This window comes from Lolium rigidum, chromosome 5 (assembly GCF_022539505.1).
Source record: "Lolium rigidum isolate FL_2022 chromosome 5, APGP_CSIRO_Lrig_0.1, whole genome shotgun sequence".
NCBI classification, from domain to species: domain Eukaryota; kingdom Viridiplantae; phylum Streptophyta; class Magnoliopsida; order Poales; family Poaceae; genus Lolium; species Lolium rigidum.
In genome coordinates, this window is record NC_061512.1 from 186,548,778 (window position 1) to 186,570,314 (window position 21,537).

General features: G+C 39.8%; 1 long non-coding RNA gene across 4 annotated transcripts; it reads left to right on the forward strand.

The window, feature by feature from the left end:
- The first annotated feature begins 1,057 nt into the window (after positions 1-1,057).
- LOC124654472 lies at positions 1,058-4,243 on the forward strand. 4 transcript variants are annotated; one of them, XR_006988369.1, is made up of 7 exons: positions 1,058-1,169; positions 1,320-1,392; positions 2,594-2,686; positions 2,767-2,967; positions 3,120-3,459; positions 3,543-3,594; positions 4,176-4,243. It is a non-coding gene; the product is annotated as an uncharacterized LOC124654472 (long non-coding RNA). The 4 variants fall into 4 exon arrangements; XR_006988370.1 differs by having other exon boundaries at positions 3,153-3,459; XR_006988372.1 differs by having other exon boundaries at positions 1,320-1,347.
- The last annotated feature ends 17,294 nt before the right edge of the window (positions 4,244-21,537 follow it).

The window sequence follows — 21,537 nt, forward strand, 5'->3', positions numbered from 1 at the left end:
CTTGCGAATGGTGGAGGCGAGCGCTTGAGAGGCCAGAATGTCGCTGGGCGAACTCGCCGGCGCGAGCTGGGGGCGCCTCACTGCTGGATCTTCTCCTCCCGCGAGAAGGGTCCCGAGGTGGTGGCCAGCGACGACCATGGAGGTTACGGACCGCGCGGGTGGCCGAGCAGCAGCCGCCGCCGCCGGCGGTGCTGTCCAGTTGTTGCTCGCCCACCACCGGCCCGTCCCCGGATCCATGGCGATCCCAAGCTCATCCGCGCCGTCGTGCCAGCCGTCCAGGTCGGCCTCGCATCATCCAGGCGACCATGCCTCGTGAGCGGCGGCGGCGGCGACCATGGCAGGCCGCCTGGAGCAGCCAGAAGGGCCTCGCCGGTATCCGGGCTGATGCCGCTTAGAGTCTCGCGCGCCGCCGCCACCTGGAGTCGCCCGTCACCATTAGCGAGGTAACTTCTTGCTCCCGTCGTGCTTGCTCCCATCTCGTCTTGCCTAGCTATGCTGCCGCCGCGTGCTTGCTTGATTTGCTGCTGCCTGGCTGAATGCTTTTCTTGCTAATTTTCCCCTTGGGCTATGCAGCGATGGGAAGGGGATTTGATGGAACACAGGCAGGATTTGTCATCTTCGTGTCCTCATTTCCACTTCTCACTATGGGGCTTTTGCGAATCAGGTATATACTTCCTGTCCATGGACATGTATGTGTTGCTGTGTATGAATATAAGAAAAGCTATGTAGAATTGTTTCCAGTAATGAATAACTGTAACAATGTAGATAATATTAATGCACCTCTTTTGCTAAGAACATGTACTCCCTCCGATTCATATTAATTGACTCTAATATGGATGTATCTAGAACTAAAATGTGTCTAGATACATCCATATTGAAGTCAATTAATATGAATCGGAGGGAGTATTCAGTTTGGGTCTTTCAGGACAGAGATAATTCGGATGCATCTATTTTTTATGGGAATATATACTATCTTTGGATCTAAGATAAGCAACCCCTTTTCTGCAATTAAGAACCGATGTATGCCTTATGTCATATGTGAGTTTTTTCTTTACTGCATGATTTAGTCAGTTTAAGATGGAGATTTGGAAACATCAAGAATTGGCGATGTATATTTAGGCCTTCTAGCTTGTACGCCTGATTCACCATTTTTCTGCAGCCCGGTTGAGGTTTGTCTCCAAGCATCCGTCGTTTTTGTGCTTTCCTTTGTTAGCGTGTTGATTCATTGTGTGGAAATTTTGCTATGTAGCGTTGTCGCAGTGACATATGGTTTGTGGATGCTACTTGTTTGATCCCGACCATTGCTTCTTTCTCACTAGGCTATTCCTGGCAGGACTATTGTGAAAGGTTGGCAGCTCCCCGCCTCCCCCTTCCATTGCTATACAAACTTAGGTACTTATTTTTTTAGCCACCTGTTATTAAAGTAATTGCATGTCGCTTGACCCAGCTGCTATTTAAGTAAATTGTTGTTGCTAAATACTGAATTGAGTTTACAAATTGTCTCTCTCTGTATTGAGTACACAAGATGGCAACTCAATTGCCTCATTTCCAGAGCTATTCCCCACTCTAATTAAACACTTTTAGGTAGTTGGTACATTTCTATTTTTGTCACTTATTTGTGCATTCCTCTATTTTTGTGCAACCTCTCCAGTCTGTTGTACATCTTTGTTCTTACGGTTCAACTGTCACAGAAAATATGGTTTGCAAAAGTCGGTCTCACTGGTTAAAGATATTGTAGGTAAAGAGCTGTAGGTCTTTTGTGTGCCAGATTAAATGGGAGAACTGTGTTACCATTTTCCATTGCATTCAGTTATCATGCTTCGACTGCTAAGGCCAAACCTAATTCTTGTGTATGCCTGTAATAATTTGACATAACTCTACCTTTAACTCCATTACTTCTGATACGGCCAGCCGACACCAATAATGTGGTTTTAGAATGTCGCAGCTGGAAATCCAAGTGCTAGGACCTTCCTGGAAGTTTTAATATCTTAACTCTCTCTTGGTCTCTTTATTTGTCATGCCGTTGTGGGCGGCACATATTATTCTTAGCTAGACTGGAAGTTCTTTTTGCCGCATAGGATAAGTCATAAGAGTTTGCCGAGATTGTTGTTTGTAGATATATTATCTGTGCAGATTGGTTTTTTGCCCTGTCGAAATTGATCCCTTTTCTGTATTTTTCCTTTTGGACATGTTTATCTTTCTTTTTGTTTGCGTAGATCCAAAGAGCTTGGTTCAGTTTTTTACTTGACACAAAAGATATAAGTTGAGGTTCGCTGCTCATATTCATATTTGTGTTTTTCTAAGCAAAAGAAGAATAGGATTAACTTTTCTCTTATCCCAGTTATCAGTTTGCAATTTTCGGTTGCATGCTATATATGATCTATGTTCATGTGGCTTGCATATATATGATTCTGCAGCTTGCAGATATATATTTTTCGACAAGTAGACATTCAATTCAAAGTCAATGGTTAGCATACACTTTAGCTAGAGCTGACACGTACTATGAGTGTTAACATATTGGTTGAAAATCATGAGCAATACCTATTTTTCTTTGAAGATTTTACAAATAATGATATCTTTGTTGGGTATTCAGACAAATGGCAGCTATATCACATGATTCAGTATGGCAAGTGCAGTTTACTGGCTTCCGATTCAAGATTTGGATTTTGGAACAAAGAAGTTAGAGGTTTGTCAATGCCATTTTTTATTTATTTTTGCAGTAGTTTAAAGTTTGCTTTGATTCAGTTGTTGTTAGCCGTTTTGCAGTATCCTGTAGATAGTATCCTTGTGTTCAAGCAGAAGAAAAATGCAATTTCTGTTGGTTGAATTATAACTTCCAAATTTACACATCGTGAAATACAAAGATGGATGGCTGCTCTTTATGATTGAGTTCGTGCAAAAGATCAAACATGGCAGCTGGGTGGCTTCATTATATGGATGATCCTTGACCCATGTGATCATTATAAGGTACGATACTTGTCTATTAGTGCACTCTTTGCTGGGCAAGGATGCCTGAGTATGTATTATGTTGAACCGGGAAGTATTCCATTTCCTGTTTTTGATTCATGTATGTCGTTTTTGGCATTCTTGGCATAAAAATTTGGTGAATACATTTTTAGATTTTGATGGTAATCAACTTCTCAATGATGAAGACAGTGATCTGGATGCTTGCAACAAAAAAAGTCTGGAGGAGCATCTAAATAAGCCAAAGCTACTATAGCGGTGCAAGCCATGCAGGGTCTTCTAATGGTCCTGCTCGTGTGGAATGAGAATGTGGAGAAGCCTCTAATGGCAATGAAGGAACTTCCGGTGATGAAGAAACTGCAGCATGACCAGTCATGCAATCTTACAAAATCAAAGACAGTCAAGCAACTCCTGAACTGAATAATTCTTTAGATGAGGTTAGCTCAGCAGGTCTGATCGGTGAGACGACGACGCAATAGCACACAAAAGAATGTGGTATGTGTATTTTAGTTAAACGGTTTTATTTTTCTTCTCTATGTGATCGTGTGTTGCATGATCTCACACCATTACTAATTTAGGTCTTCGGATCCAGGTGTTCCTGTCATCCCATGTCTGCTATGATCTCTTACGGTATGTCTATATGTCCCTTTCTCTCTCTGTGATTTCCTATGCAGTTATTGGACGCTTTCTCAAGTTATTTTCCCCCTTTGATGATTATTGTGGTAATATTTAATTTCATGATCTTTCCATGTTGTGTTGGTTCCTCCGGTCTTGCTTATTTTATATATAACAGCGGCATATTTGTTCTGCGGTCGTCTTACATTATTTTGTGGAGGGAATTGCATGCCTGTGACCATAAACAGAACAACTTGTAGCCCGGATCTGATTGGTTGATCTGTTCTCTTATTTATTCATGCCTTCTATAAAGATAGCACATGCTTCTTGTGGAAGTAGATATGATTTAGGACAGGACGTGTCTGCTGAGATGATCTGCAGTCCCTTATGTTTTCATGCTCTAATTATTGTATGTGTCATCATCAAGGGAAAGGGTTAATCATAGATGCGTGTATATAGTACTTAGATGAGCAGCCTGTTGAAGCGATTTAGTTTTCATAATTCATACTATGAAATTAAACTAGGAAACACATGCCTCTACTCATTTATTCATCGCTCGACAAAAATGACTAAAAGACTATGTTTCCACTTTGCAGGTTTGGTTATTATTCCTCTACACAAGTTTTGCTTTGTGGGAGGATATGTTGCTTGTAAATGGAAGTGATCTCTTGATCTCTGTTCTTGGAGGTTCCAAACTTTCATTCCTTAAAATATTGTTGACTGTGGCGCTAGCATTCAGGCAATTTTTTTGTTGAACATGTCCAATCAAGTGCGCTCAAATCAGTTGTTGTTTTTGGTACTCAAAAGATCTGGCATCAACGCATATGTTCATTTTGTTTTAGAAAATCGATGATTCTGGATACAAAAACATAGATATAATTCTGCGTTTTCCGATGGAAGGTTTTTAATTGATGTCACTCTTTGCTTGCAGGATGTTGATATCGTCAGTCCACTCATATCACTCATATCAGACAATTTGGAAGACTACTCAGGTGCAAGCAATAATCATTGTAGTAGTACTAAAGATTAGGAAGCTGAGAAAAAGGAGTTCAGTTTTATTTTGGTTAGTACTCGTTCACAGTATCTTGAACCACCTCAGCAGTGGCTTCTTTGCACTACATTTCCCCTCTCCTTCACCAACCGTCTGGGTGCTCCCTGATTCCTCCAGACGGAAGTTTCAAGCAAATGGGTAGTAATCCTTTTATCTCCACGCACCTCCTATATCTATTGTTTTCTGCATAGTTTAGTGCCGGGAACATATCATGTGAAAACAAGATAGATTCTGAAAATCTGAAAACTTCCGTCCCTAGCCCTTGGATCATGTTCTAAGGGTCAGATTTGAGTCTTTGTCCTCCCACCAATCCCTTGCTGCACATTTTCTAGAAACCCCCTTGACCTGGCATGCTAGTAATTTCAAGATGTTTCATTTGCTCAGCCTAACGAGCAAAACAGATTCTCGACACACACAGGTGTCTAATCAACGGGACCATCTTGTGAATATTTAGACCAAGAACTGGAATCCTCTCATAAAGAACACAACCACGAACAGGGGAGCACATCTGATTGCAAATTTCAACAAATCGAAAATCAAGAAATAGGAAATCCAAGACAGTTGGTTCCCAGAATATTAAGATCTGCTCTTTGTGTCCACCAGATCTGTGCGGCCACTCCATACAAAATCGAGAGTGCCGCGTTGGACTTTCGTCGTCGAGGAAATCGTCTCCCGTCGCCGGGAATCACTTCCGCCCGCAGTGGAAAGATGGGGAAGAGCACAACCATGAGACTGATGAGAGAAAGATCTGATGGCTCTCTGTTGTACTTCTAGAGGGCCTTTGTGCAAAACGAGTGGAGGTGGGACTGAGGCGGGAAATCTAAGCGTAGGTACATGATCCAGCGGTGCAAAATAACGTTTTCAGATTTTCAGAATCTGTCTGTTTCCACCTGATACGCTCCCGTTTAGTGCCCCCCTAATGAACAGCTATAATCTATGTATTCTACTCCCTCCGTCTCAGTTTACTAGTCTTCCCCGTATCCCTAGGTCGCCAATTTGACCTATATAATTTAAATTATATAATACACAAATTATATCATTAGAAAATAGAACATCTAAACTTTCTAATGATATAATTTTTATAACATATAACTAATGCGAACTTGATTAAATTTGCGACCTAGGGGTTCGCGCACGCCTAATAAACTGTGAGAGAGGGAGTAGCTAGAACACACCATAATGTAAGTCATATAGATTTGTTGATGTCATTCAATAATTCATAATTTAATGGCCTCTTCATTCATTCCATTGATAGTTATGTTCACAGAATGAAGATAATTTTCAATGTAAACTTTGCACAAAGGCCAAATCCTATTTTTGCTGGTGAGACTGAAATTGGACTGGAAAATTTTCAGTAGTTTTCTCTATGACTTAACTCTTTCGAAGAGCTAATTTTAGAAGCTCTGAAGAAAGGTAATTTTCATAACACCTGCAATCTACATCCTATTAAGCATCACAAATTTACCGTGGATCACTTAGTTGTGGATATTCCGAGGTCTACATTCCTTTTCTGCATATATAATTTTAGAGTTGCAGCCATAAGCATATTCAACTGTATTTTTCTACTTTAGCCTGCAAAAGATGGTGTAAATAATCGTCTTGAGATTATCTCCCTAGGTGGTATTTACTGATTTAACATGTTTAAATATTATTTCTCTCCATAAGATACTTGCACCTTGGTGGGGCACCCTGAGTTTGTGGTGGCATGGTAGACTAACCTTGGCTATTGTTTGTGTTTTGTCATTGCTTTCTTTTGTTAGATTTATGACATGTATTTTTTTTCCTGATTCTTCTCTTTTTGAACTTCATGTATTTTAATAATGAGCCAATAGTACTAATATTTTGTGATTTTGGAGCAGCCACCATGTGGGTAGAATCAAGTTTACTAAGAACTAAGTGAAATAATAGAATACATATGCCCTTTATTTGCAGAACCATTGAATATTATGATTCTCTAGAATTTCTAGATGTTCTTTTTGTGTCTTACTTTATAGGTTACTTGCAAGTGGAAAATATAGCATACATTTTCCTTTCCTTTATACAGTTAGCTTACTGCTTAAAACTGTCAAACCAAAAAGTTCCATGTAACTAACTAAATAGTTCTTGATGCTTACTTCTTGGGACAAAAAAGTTAAATCTAACTTGCTACATCATATGTGATCCTGGTTCCTTTTCATCTACTTGTGCAAAAGCATTGGCCTACACACGATAGATGTCTTCACCGTACTTTTATTTTGTGTCTTCATTTTATTCTTGTGCTGGACTTTCTACAGTGCACATGCAGTTTCATCGAAAGGATGGCAAAGGTTCGGCCCTATGTATTGCGTTAGTAGCCTTGGTAATTAATATATTTCATACTTTTTTAACTTTAAAAATATTCATCTGTTTCCCACTCAAAAATCCATACTCAATGGCTGTGATTATAATTCTCCAAAAAAAAAAAAATGGCTGTGATTATAAGAGTTGGAAGATAGAAAAAGGAATACTTATGTTTTGTAGTGTGGTGTATATGCACTGCTCGCCCTTTGTTTTTACTCAATGGATATGTATCATTTTTTGATTCCTAGATGCAGTGTTGTTGTCCTGTAGGCCTTGGTTTCCTGATTGAGTTGTTTTACTCTACAGTTCTAGGAATAGATCCTATGTTCTTCTATTCAGTTCAACACTTCTACATTTTACATTTGAGTGTGAGAATCTGAGACGCATTGTGAAATTCTGTGAAAATAAATATTTCGCTGCAACAATCATCAGCATTCAGTGATATGCGCGCGTCAATGGTCAATTTCATAAAAGCTGTAACATAATGGTATTGTACTAATGTGTGTTTCCTGACCTGTAGAATTAGTATGCATCCCGCTACTCACTGCCATTGTTATTGTACTGCAGTTAAAAGATGACAATATGTTAATTTATTCGTTGACTCCTCTATTTTTTGGGGTTGCATTTATAGGATAATTATTATTTAGGGGTAGCTGCAGTTGCTCACATTTTTTCAGTTTGAGATCCTACTTTCAGGTTTCGTGTGTGCTTATTCTTTGTGTAGATGCCGAAAAAGTTAATTTGGAAGGCAAGATATTCCACTGTGACCCAACATCTCTATATGTTCCTTGTGGCCTTCCCTATGTCTCTTTTTATTTGAAAACTTATTGGTTTGATGATGGATCTTTACAAACTATTTTACATGAGGTAGTAGTAGGTCATGGGATTGCTTATCATGATCTTATTTTCAGTTGAAAATATTATTTGGGTAACTTCTGCTTTTATATTATATAGTAATTATTAAGCTTTAAGACATGTCATTCTAGAAAGGCGAGCAAAAGCTTCATAGTAATTTTAGGCCAAGTACACTTTGCTTCATGTTGGTTCGATCGGAACTTATTTCAACATTTTCTCTCATAATAGTAACTAAATATGAACCTTCCATTTACCTTCTATGCGACCAGCTCTCAGTTTACCATGTCTTATTCCATTGGTAAGCAGTTAAAGGGTCTTCGTAGGTCAATTTTTTATGTATGACACATCTACTTGGCACAAACCCATTTGATACTACATCCTGACTGTTCCATCACATCATGAGTCTATCAGCTTTCTTTCTTTTTCAGCTTGCTGGAATTCTTCATTAGGGATTTAAGGTTGTATGTTCTAATATTCATCACACGTGGGGCTCATGGCTGCTCTATTAAATTGGTTAGAGACATCGAGCCAAAATAGTAAAAGGAAAATGCATAATACTCTTTATCACTTACCGGCAACATCTGTCATGGTTTGTTGTGGATTTCCATAGTTCAGCTGGTGGTAAATTGTACTAACACTTTGGTTAATGTTACTTCTCTGGTTATGAAATGTGTAGCATAAATCAGTCCACTGCAAACAATCCACAACACTAAAGCTATTTTTCACCTGACAGATATGCATAGGTTTTGCCATCCCTCTTTATTGTGCTAACTTGCTCTGCCTTCAGATTAAACCAGAAAAATATTTCTTTTCTCAACTGTTAGTATCTGAAAATTGTGTGTAAAATTAATGTTTATCAGTGTGCTAGAAAGAATCAGGAGCAACTCTCAGTTTGTGGATTATTATAATTAGGTCAACACCTCTTACTTATAGAAAACCATTGCCGGCTTATGTTGTCTTAAGTTGGCACTTTAGATTCTTAATCATTAGCACACATGGTTTTTGTAGTTTGCACCTTTTGTTGCTATCTTTACCCTTAAGAAAAGCACAATCATGATATATGCGGCATCCATTGTTATGTTAGTATTAACTGAAGATTGATTCCCCCGAACTAATACTTTCTCTCTGTGCTCCGTGCTAGCAACTCGATGGAAACCGTCAAGATCCGATCTACCGTCATAGTAGAGGCCATACTGGAGAAGCTATGCCTTCCACGCCCCAAGTATCAGAGACGTATATTAGAAGGAAGTCAATGTGTGGTGGTGACTGTTGTGTTTTACCGCTCTATGCAGCAACTTGAGTGCTTTGCCACTCAGTCACTGTCCAGCGACCTTTCAGATTCTTTAGTCACATTCAAGAACAATATTGCAGTCCAAGCAATCAAATACACGGAGATGGTTCAGAAGGCCGTGAAAGACTTCAGCCACACCAAGTTGGAAAAGAAAAAGGGAAATGAAGTATTACCGACAAATAAAGAGAAGGATGAGAAGATCGGATAGAAGGACAAGCAGCTCAAACAGGTTACCAGATCTTTGGGATGGTTTCATAAATCTCCTGCAACCAATCTATTTATTCCGTCGATGCCACATCTCTCTCCTCACAAAACCTACATCAACTGTGGTTGCTGTACTTCAAAGAGGAGTTCAATTTCCCAAGTATATTATATTATCAAAGTTTTTAGCAGGTTCTCACATGATCCTTTTCTGTTTTCAAGCATAGATGTAAAAACATGTTCAAACATACTCCAATTTCCAAACAATACCATGTCTATTTATAACTGCTTGCTCGCCGTTAGGTGGGAAGCGAGCGGCAAGCCGCGCTTTCCTACCTAGTATATTTTAATTTAGACAAATCTTAGAAAAAAGTTTCATTTTATAAAATAGAGGGAGCATAAAATAAGCAAGGTGCCACGATGTGGGATTATATGTCAATCTATCTAACCACTTGTTGGTTCACATAAACAAACACTCGAGTCCCGGCCTTCTAAGCCTTCTAATGAAATTGGAGCAATGGAATCTCTAAGCTGGCTCAATCATGCATGTCAAGATGTGCATGACACTAGCTTGACAGTACATCATGCATATCCGGAGCGTGGACTTTTTTTTTGGAAACACGTGTGGACTTTGTTATACAGATAACTATGATTAGCTACTAGGGAATGAATACATTTAGGTTATGAATACTGTCAGCGAACTCAACGTCTGCACGTTCCTGTGTACCAAGTCACAACGGCATGATCTGAACACGTAGTCCATGTACCTCTTCATAAGTTCATAGCATCAGTACAATTCTCTGCTCAATCTCTTCGTTCAAATACCATTGCGACATGAAGAAATTTCTATTGGATGGGAATATTATATTTCAATATAAAGTAGTGTGACATCTGATATGTATTTAATTTACTCTCTATCTATGTATACAAATATTACATCATTGTTTAGATGGAAGTACAAGCTGCACGATGGGTGCTTCAATAATGGCACTGTTTGCATATTGATTTTGGGTTTTAACCATTGTTGACACAAAAAAGTACTTTGTAATCATCGTTGTAATGGTTGATGCTCTCGTGCGCTGGTCTATTAAGGGTCTAGCACGACGGCTTTTTTGTATGTCTTCTACGACCAAGCTCTAATATGACAAGCTTTGCGGCGAACCTTTGGCTCGTAGTGTTTATAGTCGTGGCTGGGTGGTACCATGAAATGTTTATAATTTTGATTACTCTTGGGATTTCTTGTACTGCTATTGAAGATTATTAATAGATCGGTGAAATTGTCGCAAAAAAGAAAACACCAGCCACATATGACATCCCTTTCTTGTGAATTTATCTATCAACCACTTGCTATTAGTGTATAACAAGATAACATTGAGTCTGGGTCTTCCAAATTAAATTGTACATCAAAGATCCTACATAACCGGAGAGTAGACTCGATTATGTCCGGTTAGCGTAGGACCGAAAGAGCCTAGGTTTAGGAATGCCAGTCCAATGCGAACAAGTTTCTATTTAACAGCTTGGCGTTGGGTTGGGATAGAATACTGTAAGTATGTCATCGTGATCGTTACACCAAACCACGACATATATTTATATATCATTTCCTTTTAAATCCATAGACGCCATACCTTTCTTAGTGACTAACTAGATTCAAAACTACCGAGGTACAACCCAAATATTGGATGCAACCGTTCATGAGTGGTGGATGTCCTTTGTGCAAAAGAAGGGCCAATCCGAAAGGGTGATGGCATCGCTTGCCATCCTCGTGTCGTGGGAGGTGTGGAAAGAGAGAAATGCGCATGTTTTCCGAAACCACTACTTCACCGTCAACATGGTGGTCTCAAGGATAAAAAAACGAGATGTCTTTGTGGGTCTTGGCCGAGGCGAAAGCGTTGGGTAACGTAATTCCGCGAGATCGAGTAGACTTTTTGATTTGGATCATGGCTTTTGCTTTGATCATGTTTGGTTTATAACACTCTAAAATTTCTTCTGAAAATGGCAAATCTTTTGCCTCGTTTTTTTTTAAATTGGATGCATGACCATAAGTTTCTTCAAAAAGAAAAATCGTGCACATGGTCGCCCTTACAACTGAATGAGAATTCATGATTCAAAGGATCATAACTCATAAGGGTGGGGAAAAGACCAAATTAGTTGAGATACTGAATTGAACGTGTAAAAATTGATTTATAGTATTACCCGTCATTATTGGATGAGATTTTTCTGATTATAGACTTATTTGGACAAATTTGTTGCAATTCCATGTATATAGCAATATCTAGTAAGGTAGTGCTAGTAATCCTCCAGAGGATATTTTCCTTCCAGCCTCCTAGTCCGCAGTGCGAAACGTGTCTAATTTCTGCCAAAATTCTGGATTTGCTTCCTCGCGGCAAAAAAAAACTCCGCTTTTGCTTCACGTACTTAAGCAAAAAAATAGTTCACCTAAAAATAAAATAAAGACCCTTCAGACATGGATCTCGCCGGAGGCGTCACCGGAGAGTCGACTGAGACGTCGAAGGAGAGTTGCTGGAGAACTCGCTGGAGACATTGGAGCAGAAACTTTATACTAAGGAAGGAAAATGGGAACACAACTATAGAAAATAATTTATAATATTGTATCATCATTGCATCATCGTTGGAGATATCGCCAGAGACATTGTTGCATAAAATTTATACTAAAGAGGTAGAACCAGAGATCAATAGAAGCAACAAAAATATACTATCGTAGCATCCTTGCCGTCCTTCGTATTTCGCAGTAACGACGCCCGCCGTCAGTAGCAACATAGCCGTACCATTGCAGCAGTCTCGTCCGCCGTTAGTAGCACCATCACCCTTCGAACGGAGAAACGACGACCACTGTTCGCAGGACCGTAAACCATCCTATTAGCACCACCACCCTGATAACCCCCAAGTGCAGGGGATCATCGCAGTACAATTCGATAACTATTTGAGTGTCAAACCCACGAGGAGCTGAAGGTATCTATTCTTAAAATCTCTATAACCCACTTATATGGAAAAAATCTATGATCTATAGTGTGTGTGTATGTGAAAAGATTTGTACTATAATACTATAAGTGCTGAAAATAAAATGCAAGAAGTAAAATTAATGCAAGAAAATAAATTATAATGAAGTGAGGTGAAGTAAAGTGTAGTAACTCAAGGGAGTAAATGTCTACGCAAATTGTTATTTTATTTGTGTGGTTGTTAGGTTTAGTGAAGCTTGGTATAATATTTTTATTTTTTCTTCTAGAGAGGAGCCATAGATAGGTGTAGCCATAGATATGAGCACCCTTAGTAATTGATTCCAAGGTTAGTTAAGAGCAAACAAGGGAATTATTAAGACATAAAATCTAAACACCATTGTAAGTTTAAAGGTTACATAGTTATACCCCCTTATTGATTAACCATGAATTAATATAACATGAGTCTAAGAATTGAGACATGGGTTCTGTCAATCTCCAGCTGTCTCCCCTCCTATCATCATCCAACGGTGACAATCTCATGTATTCCCCAACATATGTGTGCACTCATATATTAGTACAATATATTATTATAGAAGATAACAAATACTTATCGGAAATTCAATTCGGCTCCCGGGTGCGTATGCTCCCTCTACTAAAAAATTATATTTCGAAATATCGAAAAATTTGGAAAAAAAATTCTACATGTACATCTTCATAATATACGTGTCTTCATCAAGTTTCACGAAAAACCCATATTTTGTGTGGTCTATATAAAAAAGAGAAAGTTTATCTTGTGAAAAGCATTATTTTTAGCACTGAATTTTGTCTTTTTTACACACGTCACATGATTAGTCGAATTTTTATGAAACAACTTTGTGAGCATGTAGCACGTGAAGATGTACGTGCAAACTTTTAGTTTCAATTTTTTTAAAAATTTAAAATGTATGTAAGATGCATTTCGAAATATAGAGAGCATATGGACCCATGTTCCAAAACACCGCTCCCGTTGCATACTTATATGCAACCATCAACAAATTATCTCACAATTGCCAAGAACAAGGGGAGCAGCGATTTGGCTCCCGGGAGCATTTGCTCCCGGTTTTTTCAAAAAATTAGAAAAAATCGAAAACTTATCAGAAAATTCTGAAAAAAATCATGCACGTACCTGACCATGGCACGCACCAACGTGTAAAATGTTGTTGCAAAATGTCATCATATGCGCCCTGGACAAAAATGACAAATTTCTGACATGAAATGAGATCCAAAAATTTGAGTCTCAGATCTGGAAATTTGTCATTTTTGCCCAGAATGCATACGATGATATTTCGCAGCGAAATTTTACAAGGTGGTGCGTGCCATCGTCAGGTATATGCATGATTTTTTTCGAAATTTTTTGAAAAGTTTTGAAAAACAAAATTTGCTCCCCAAAAATCCGGGAGCAAATGCTCCCGGGAGCCAAGACGAATTTCCGCAAGAACAAGTCACTACTCAAACAAAGACATAGAAACACAATAGATCATGAGAAAATGATAGATTGAAGTACACATCATGTTTGCCAAGAGATTACATTAGGGATATGATGGATAGGTTCTATGGATGTTGATCAAGAGGTGCAGCCCAAGGTGGAGATGGATCGTGGCTGCGCCGGCGTGGAGAGGAGGAGGCACCGGTAGCTCCCTATCAGCGGCGGCTGCCATTGGGGCAGTGGCTCCTTGCCCCTTCTTCTTCCTTGGACTTGGTCCTGGTGTGGAGGATTTCCTCCTCCTTGGCGGCTTCCAAGGAGGAGAAATTTCGTGGCTATGGGTGGATTCCTCCAAAAGTAGGGTTTCGTCTCAATATATAGCGGTGGAGATGCAATCTTGGCTACAGGACGGAAACCCCTTTGATCCAAGGGATCTTTTGCACCTCTAGAACATACTTAGGACTCCATATGTCCATTATTAGTCCATCAAGTCTTGCCTTGGCCGAAATCATCAAATATGAAAGGAGTTTGAGTCAATCACGTCACATATTTTCGGGTTCCTGAAACTGACTATGTACCCTTCAGTAATATGGCGACCACGGGTGCATTCGTATTTGGATTGGGGCGAATTTTATGCCTAAAAGTAAGAGAATAAATTCCTTACAAATTTTTCAATCAACACTTCTTCATTTGATGCTGTCTTCGAGGCCTATCGGGGCCATCTTCGAAAAATTACTACAGGGGTAGATTTTAGGAAACTCCAGATTTAGCCATAACGATCGTTTTCCTTCCATATTTGTATTTTACCTAAACAAAAAAGTATAAAAAAGAACTTGTGAAATTTTGCAACTATTAATATTTTAGTCCAAATAAATATAATAAAGTTGTAATATAATAAGGATTTTAATACAATAAACTACAAAGTTCATGTATGCATTTTACATGCATCAACATTCTCAAGCTTAACCTATGTTCGTCCAAGGTGATAAAACTAAGATGGACTTTGGATTTTATTGCATTGCTTCTAAAATACTTTTACAAAACTTTGCTCCAGGCATGCATAACAATTTAGCAGGGCAAGTATTTGAAACATAGCTTAATTAATGAATAACAAAGTGCTAGTAAAGATCCAATATGTTGGTGTTCTGCTGTTTATACATGGTGCATGAGAGATAATATATTGAAACACTACTTGACCATGATTAATTGATAGTAGCAACAAACAAGGTTCTCTCATCGCATTTAATTGAATCATGAGTAAGATTTTGAGACCTTTAATTCCTTCAATTGTTGACTAGTAATTTATCGTGCTTGCATTGCAAACCAAATAATGGAAGGATGTCGTATCCTTCCAGTCCTTTAACATTTAAACACTCATAGAAGACTCATACATGAGTAAGTAGCTAGTATCTTTAGTTGACGACTAGTAAGTGGATAGAGTCAGAAATGAGCTTAGGTGTTCCTTGGCTATCATTGAGTCTTCAATTCTACCTTATGAGTGTGTTACATGTCTGGTTCTTCTTCCCTTTGGAGCATCAATAGCATATTGGTTGTCGGCTTCTATCGGCATTCTATCTTATGGTTTTTACAGACCTACTTTCTTTAGAGACTAAATATAATTTATCATTGAATATGATTCAACTCTGCAATAACTACATAATGGGATGCATAGAATTTTATTCAAAGCTACTATCTCTCAATCAAGTATAAGTAATGTTCCTCAATAATATCTCATTTGCATCAGATATAGCGAGGAGAACACAAATATAGTAAACATCGAATATCACTTCCCCAAGTATTGATGAAACTATGCACACGTATTTGATATGATTAAAGTGCACACATAAATATAGCAAAGGTGGCATACCTTTTTTTATCAATTCCCACATAAGCATGGAAATTATATTCATTAAGATAAGAATAGGATAATTTACTTCAATAGCTCTTTCATAAGCATGGAAGTCATTTTTCATGATGGACTTATTTATTTGAAAGCAAAACTGTACACAAAACTAATAAAGGATGCTCCAAGTTTTTGCGATCATTCTATGTTGCTCAAAAAACAAGGTTTATGGGTGTGCAAACCGAGAGTTTAAATATGAGTCCAGTGGGGTTCCTTGGGCATCCCCGAGATTATGGTCTTCACCATTCTTGGATATCTCTTGGTGTGGTGTTCCTCTATTCCATGTGAAAAAACTTCAACAGAAAATTTTCTCCCATTCTTTTCTATGGGGTGACATTAGTGGTACAAGAATAATATGCTTGCTACCATTTTCTTCAAAGATAAAATTATTTCCTCATGAACCAGAGAGCACATAATGTCCTACTCATTCTAGTATATCAAAAGTTGTAAGAAAAAATCATTTTGATACTTAAAAGAATGGTTCTAACATTAAAAGGCATAATCTGCCAAGAATTTTAGCAGCAACAAAACTGAATTTTTTAGACCACTTAGACCTGTCAGGAATTTTAGTCAATTTTGCATACATAGGATGAAAAGTTACAGATACTGTGAATTTATCAAGATTTTAGGAGTTGCCAAAAAAATAGAGAAATCGTGCACTAAAAAGTGCAGCGCAGAAATCAATAACTCCAATTTTGTTTGACAACTTCCAACATACAAATGGGTTAAACTTGGTACTTTATTTTAGAAACCAGAGAGTAAACTAAAAATAAACTATATTGCAACATCAAGCATGCATAGGAATAACAAAACAAAAATTAAAGGTAAATAAAAACATGGTCCCTGCAAACATTTAAATGGGACCATGAAGATAAAACTAGAACATGAGTTTGAAATGATTTAGTTGAGATAATTGAAAGAAGAAGGGCATTGATGGGCATCCCCAAAATTATTATCTTGATAATTCTGGTAATCTAATTTTTTCCTCATCATATCATGTTACTCATCTCAAATAGATAAATATTTTCATCTCCATGATACTTCAATTCCTACAAAATGGTTAGTTCTGCAAACAAATGATATGATAATTTCTACCAAGATGGAAACTATAGTAATTATTGGGAAACCATTTTATTCAAGAAGATAACATATATATAAAGTAAATACTCTTTCTATTTTGTTTTAGTGTAGGAAGACTTCTAATGATATAGACTTTGCAATGGTTTCATTGGAATGAGCAACACATGCTCAAGGTCGACCCCACCTTCTCCGTTGCTCATCCTTCCCATTTACTCTTCCATAGTTTATTTTTAAATTAAAAATTATAAATTAATTACTATGTAATAATAAGTAAAGTTATTTAAAAATTTAATAAGGACATAAAGGTGTGCTCAAATTAAATTTTATTTGAAAGCATATGGAGCACACCACAAGATTTTAAATCATTAACTTTTAAGTCTAACTCTCTTCCTATGCATTGGTATTTTATATATGAATTACATCAACTTAATGGTAGAAAATACATATAATGACCAATACTTTGATTTAAAATAACATGGAAACATAAATATGGCTTTTATCTCTTCCTTTTCATAATATCTGCAAGCATCAATAGTAGACTCAATAACATAGTTGTGAATATAATCACCACATAAAGAAAAATCATCTAATGAGCTTATGGTATCATCTATTTCTTTTACATCTTCATGATCCTTCCATAAATTAGACAGACTTATATCACATAGAGAATCATCATCAATATTATAAGAAGGGGCGTTCACAGGAATTTGTGTGTTGCCATTATTGGGAGTTGGAGATGGGTAGCTACTCCATTCTTCCTCCACTTGTTCTTCTTTATCATTTTCTTGGGCTTGCATGGGAATACCCAATATTATGCTTTTGTCATCCTCCTTCTCTTGTTCTTCCTTGGCACTCTCAACATGATTTCTTGCATTCAAAATATTAGTACAAAAGGGAATATTCAAGCTTCTAACATAGTTCTCTAGCATATCCTTCATATATTTGCGGGACTCACGAGAAATATCCATAACATCTTCCATTATCTAATATTTCTTTATAGTTTTAATTTTATATGCAAGGTACTGGAAGTAAACTAGCATTGCAAACAAGAATAGAAGCCTAGCTCTATGCTCCTCGGCAACGGCGCCATAAAAGTATCTTGATAACCCCCAAGTGCAGAGGATCATCATAGTACAATTTGATAAGCATTTGAGTGTTGAACCCACGAGGAGCTAAAGGTAAGCTATCTATTCTCTAAAACCCTACAATCCACCTATATGGCGTTCTATGCAGGAGGCGGCGCTGGCGGCTCCCTATGGGGGGCGGATGCCCTTGGGGGAAGCGGCCACTTGCCCCTTCTTCTTCCTTGGACTTCGTGTTTGTGTTGAGGATATTTTCCCTCTCCTTGGCAGCTGTCAAGGAGGGAAATTTCGTGGCTATGGGTGGATGCCTCTAAAAGTAGGGTTTCCTCTCAATATATAGTGATGGAGGTACAATCATGGCCATAGGATGGACACCCTTTTGATCCAAGGGCTCTTGAGCATATTTATAACTTTCCTAGGACTCTCCTATGTGCTTTATGAGTCCATCAAGTCTTCCCTTGGTCGAAACACCCAAATTTGGAAGGAGTTTGAGTCAATCACGTCACATATTTTCGGTCACATATTTTCGGGTTCCCGAAACTAACTTTGTATCCTCCAGTAATATGGCCAATACGGGGCATCCAGACTTCGATTGGGGAAAATTTTATGTCTAAAAGAAAGAGAATAAAATTCCCCACAACTTTGTCAATTGACACTTCTTATTTTGACGCTGTCTTCAGGGCCTATCTGGGCCATCTTCGAAAAAAGTACTGCACGGATAGATGTTAGGAAACTCCAGATTTTGTCATAATGACCAGTTTCCTTCCATATTTACCTATTTAGTACACAACAAACTATAAAACAAGAACTTGTGCACTTTGCAATTATTAATAGGTTAGTCGCAATAAATATGATAAAGTTGCCATATAATAAGGATTTTAATACAATAAACTACAAAGTTCATGTATGTATTTTACATGCATCACACCCTCGTGTGGAAGCATCACCACCCTTCATTTGGAGCACCGGCAAACACCGTCTAAATCACCACTAGCCGCCGCATGCCGGATACCAACATTTGCATCACCGCAACCCATCCCAAGCAGCACCACCGCCCTCCCATGGAAGCACCACCACCATTCCAGCACCACCACTAGTGAGATCTTGATCTGTAGCTTGACCGACGAGGCGCCACCTTCCGCCGCCACACACACGCAGCTCAACCGATGCCTCCAGCCTCGGCAATGTGCGGGGCCCTCTCAGGCACCTTGTTGCAGCTGCCGTCGCCGCCCACGGCTAGGAGAAGCGACAAGATCGAGGCCTCCCCATGGAAATTGCGGCGCGCGACAGAGCACAACACGGCGGCACAACAGTTTGCGTGTGAGGGGCCGAGGCGACGTTGTGCAACCAGCAAGGAGGTGTGGGATGCAGGTGGAGACGCAGGGCGCAACCAAACCTTCATGATGTAGGGGGAGGAGGCGGTGCATAGGAACCACCAGAGGTGGAGACGATGGAGAAGGTGCTCCACTGGGTGGTGGCTAGAGATTGGGAAGGCGCGGGGCAACCACCGGAGACTAGAAGCCACACCGGCCATGGCAGTTCACGGGAATAGGAAGTGTGGTAGGAGAAAGGAAGGCAAATTGGAGGAGATAAGGTGTGCAGGACCCCCCTAGGACGTGTTGTGCGGGCGACAACGAGGAACATGTTTGGCGCGGGAGCCGGAGGTTGCGAGACGGCCATGCTCTGAAGGATATGCATCATTTTCCTATGTAGTATCTCTTAAAATGCATGGTAATGAAGTTGTTCTCCAGTCTTATCATATATTCTAAGCTAGTTTTATGGTATCTTATACCATTCGTTAGGATAGAGAATATTATAATTGGATCCAATGGTTAGTATTGTTAGTTGTGTAGGGTAGAACCATACCCTCTACCTGGGCCAAGTTGCATGTTTATATAGGTGTAGAAAATCCCTACACGTGGCAATACAAGGAGGTACAATACCAGGTAGAGTACTACTCTATACCGATATTGTGCAAAGCATTACAAGGTTTAACACCCCCCTTAATCTAAACCTCGAGTGAGGTTGAGATTACGCTTAAACTTATCTAGATCCTTTTCACTTAAAGTCTTGGTAAAACCATCTGCAACCTAGTCCTTTGTAGAAATAAACTTAATGTCAAGGAGTCTTTCTGCCACTCTTTCTCGAACAAAATGAAAATAAATTTCTACATGTTTACGTCCTAGCATGGAAAACTGGATTCACTGAAAGATATGTTACTCCAAGATTATCACACCAAAGGCATGGACGTTGCTTGAGTGGCACACCTAATTCTTGAACCAGTTTCTCCACTCTAATCAATTCAGTTGTTGCATTTACTAGTGCTTTGTATTCTGCTTCAGTGCTAGACCGAGATACAGTGGCCTATTTTTTTGCACTCCATGAGATTAAGTTTGGGCCAAACAAAATCGCAAAACCACCAGTGGAACGCCTGTCATCAATATCACCTACCTAATCTTCATCTGAAAACACACTAAGAAGAGTGGATGAAGGTCTCTGAAAAGTTAAGCCAATCTATATTGTACCCTGTATGTATCTCAGAATGCGCTTTACGACTGTCCAGTGTGCAGTAGTAGGAGCATGGAGATACCGACAAACCTTGTTAACATAAAAGGGTAAATCAGGTATTGTCAAGGTTAAATATTGCAAAGCACCAACCACACTTCGATAATTTGTGCTGTCCTCAGAGCCAAGAGGTATTCCATCTTGTAGAGATAACTTGTCGCTTACAGAGAGTGGCTTAAGGCACGTTGTGCATTGGAACATCCCAACTTTCTTGAGTAAGTCTTTTGCATACTATTCTTGTGTCAAAACAATTCCATTAGAACACTTCTTGACTTCAATACCCAAGAAGAAATGTAATTCACCAAGGTCCTTTAGTGCAAAGTGAACACTCATGTTGTGAAGTAAAAATGAGGTTGCTTCATTTGATGAGCTGGCAACAATTATATAATCAACATATATCAACATCAAAAGATCCGGGGTTCAGAAAAAACTCGTCTGCGTCGCTCCTCGCTTGGGGCCACTCGGGCGCCCCCAACCCTAACTTCCCCCGCCGCCTCCCCATCACCCAGCCTCTCCGCCACCTGAGACCGCCGGCGGGCAAGCCCGCGACTTTGAGGAGAGCGGCGGCGAGGCGACCTCCGAGCACTGCGTTCGTTTCGGCGGCCGGCGCGCCCGTTCTCTGCGGCAAGATGCGGAGCTCATCCTGGCCATGGACTGCTCGACCTTCCTGAAGCTCCGTCTTCTCCCACGTGGAGACGGATCCAAGCTTCACGCCGCAGGTGCTGGCCACCATGGAGTGGGTCAAGGTGACCTTTTGCAGGAGATCTAGACGGGCAACGGCTGCAGGCGGGACAGGGGTCCCAGGCACCCGTCGCCGGCGCGGTGCCCCGACAGGTGTGGCCTCCCTTTGCTCTTCCCCATCCTGGTATCGTCGGCAAGCTCCTGGTGGTCGTCTTCCCGCGTTGCACACGCTTCTGGCCACCTAGATCTGGGGATCTGATGGCCAAGCCGTGCCTTTTCGTCGAGCTGCGGATGGTTGGTGTGGTGGCCGGGGTCGTCCCGGTGTGTGTGTGTGTGTGGCTTTGCCTCTTTGGCTTGTCGGTTTGGGGGAGTTTGGAGGCCAGAGCGGCGGCTCCCGGTGGCGGACGCACGAGCGGCTCTGCGGCGAGCCTCGTGGTGGTGGTGTTGGTCGTGTCCCTTGGCCGTGAGGGCGGTAAGGCACGCGGCATCGGGAGCTCCTGGCGAGGTTTGG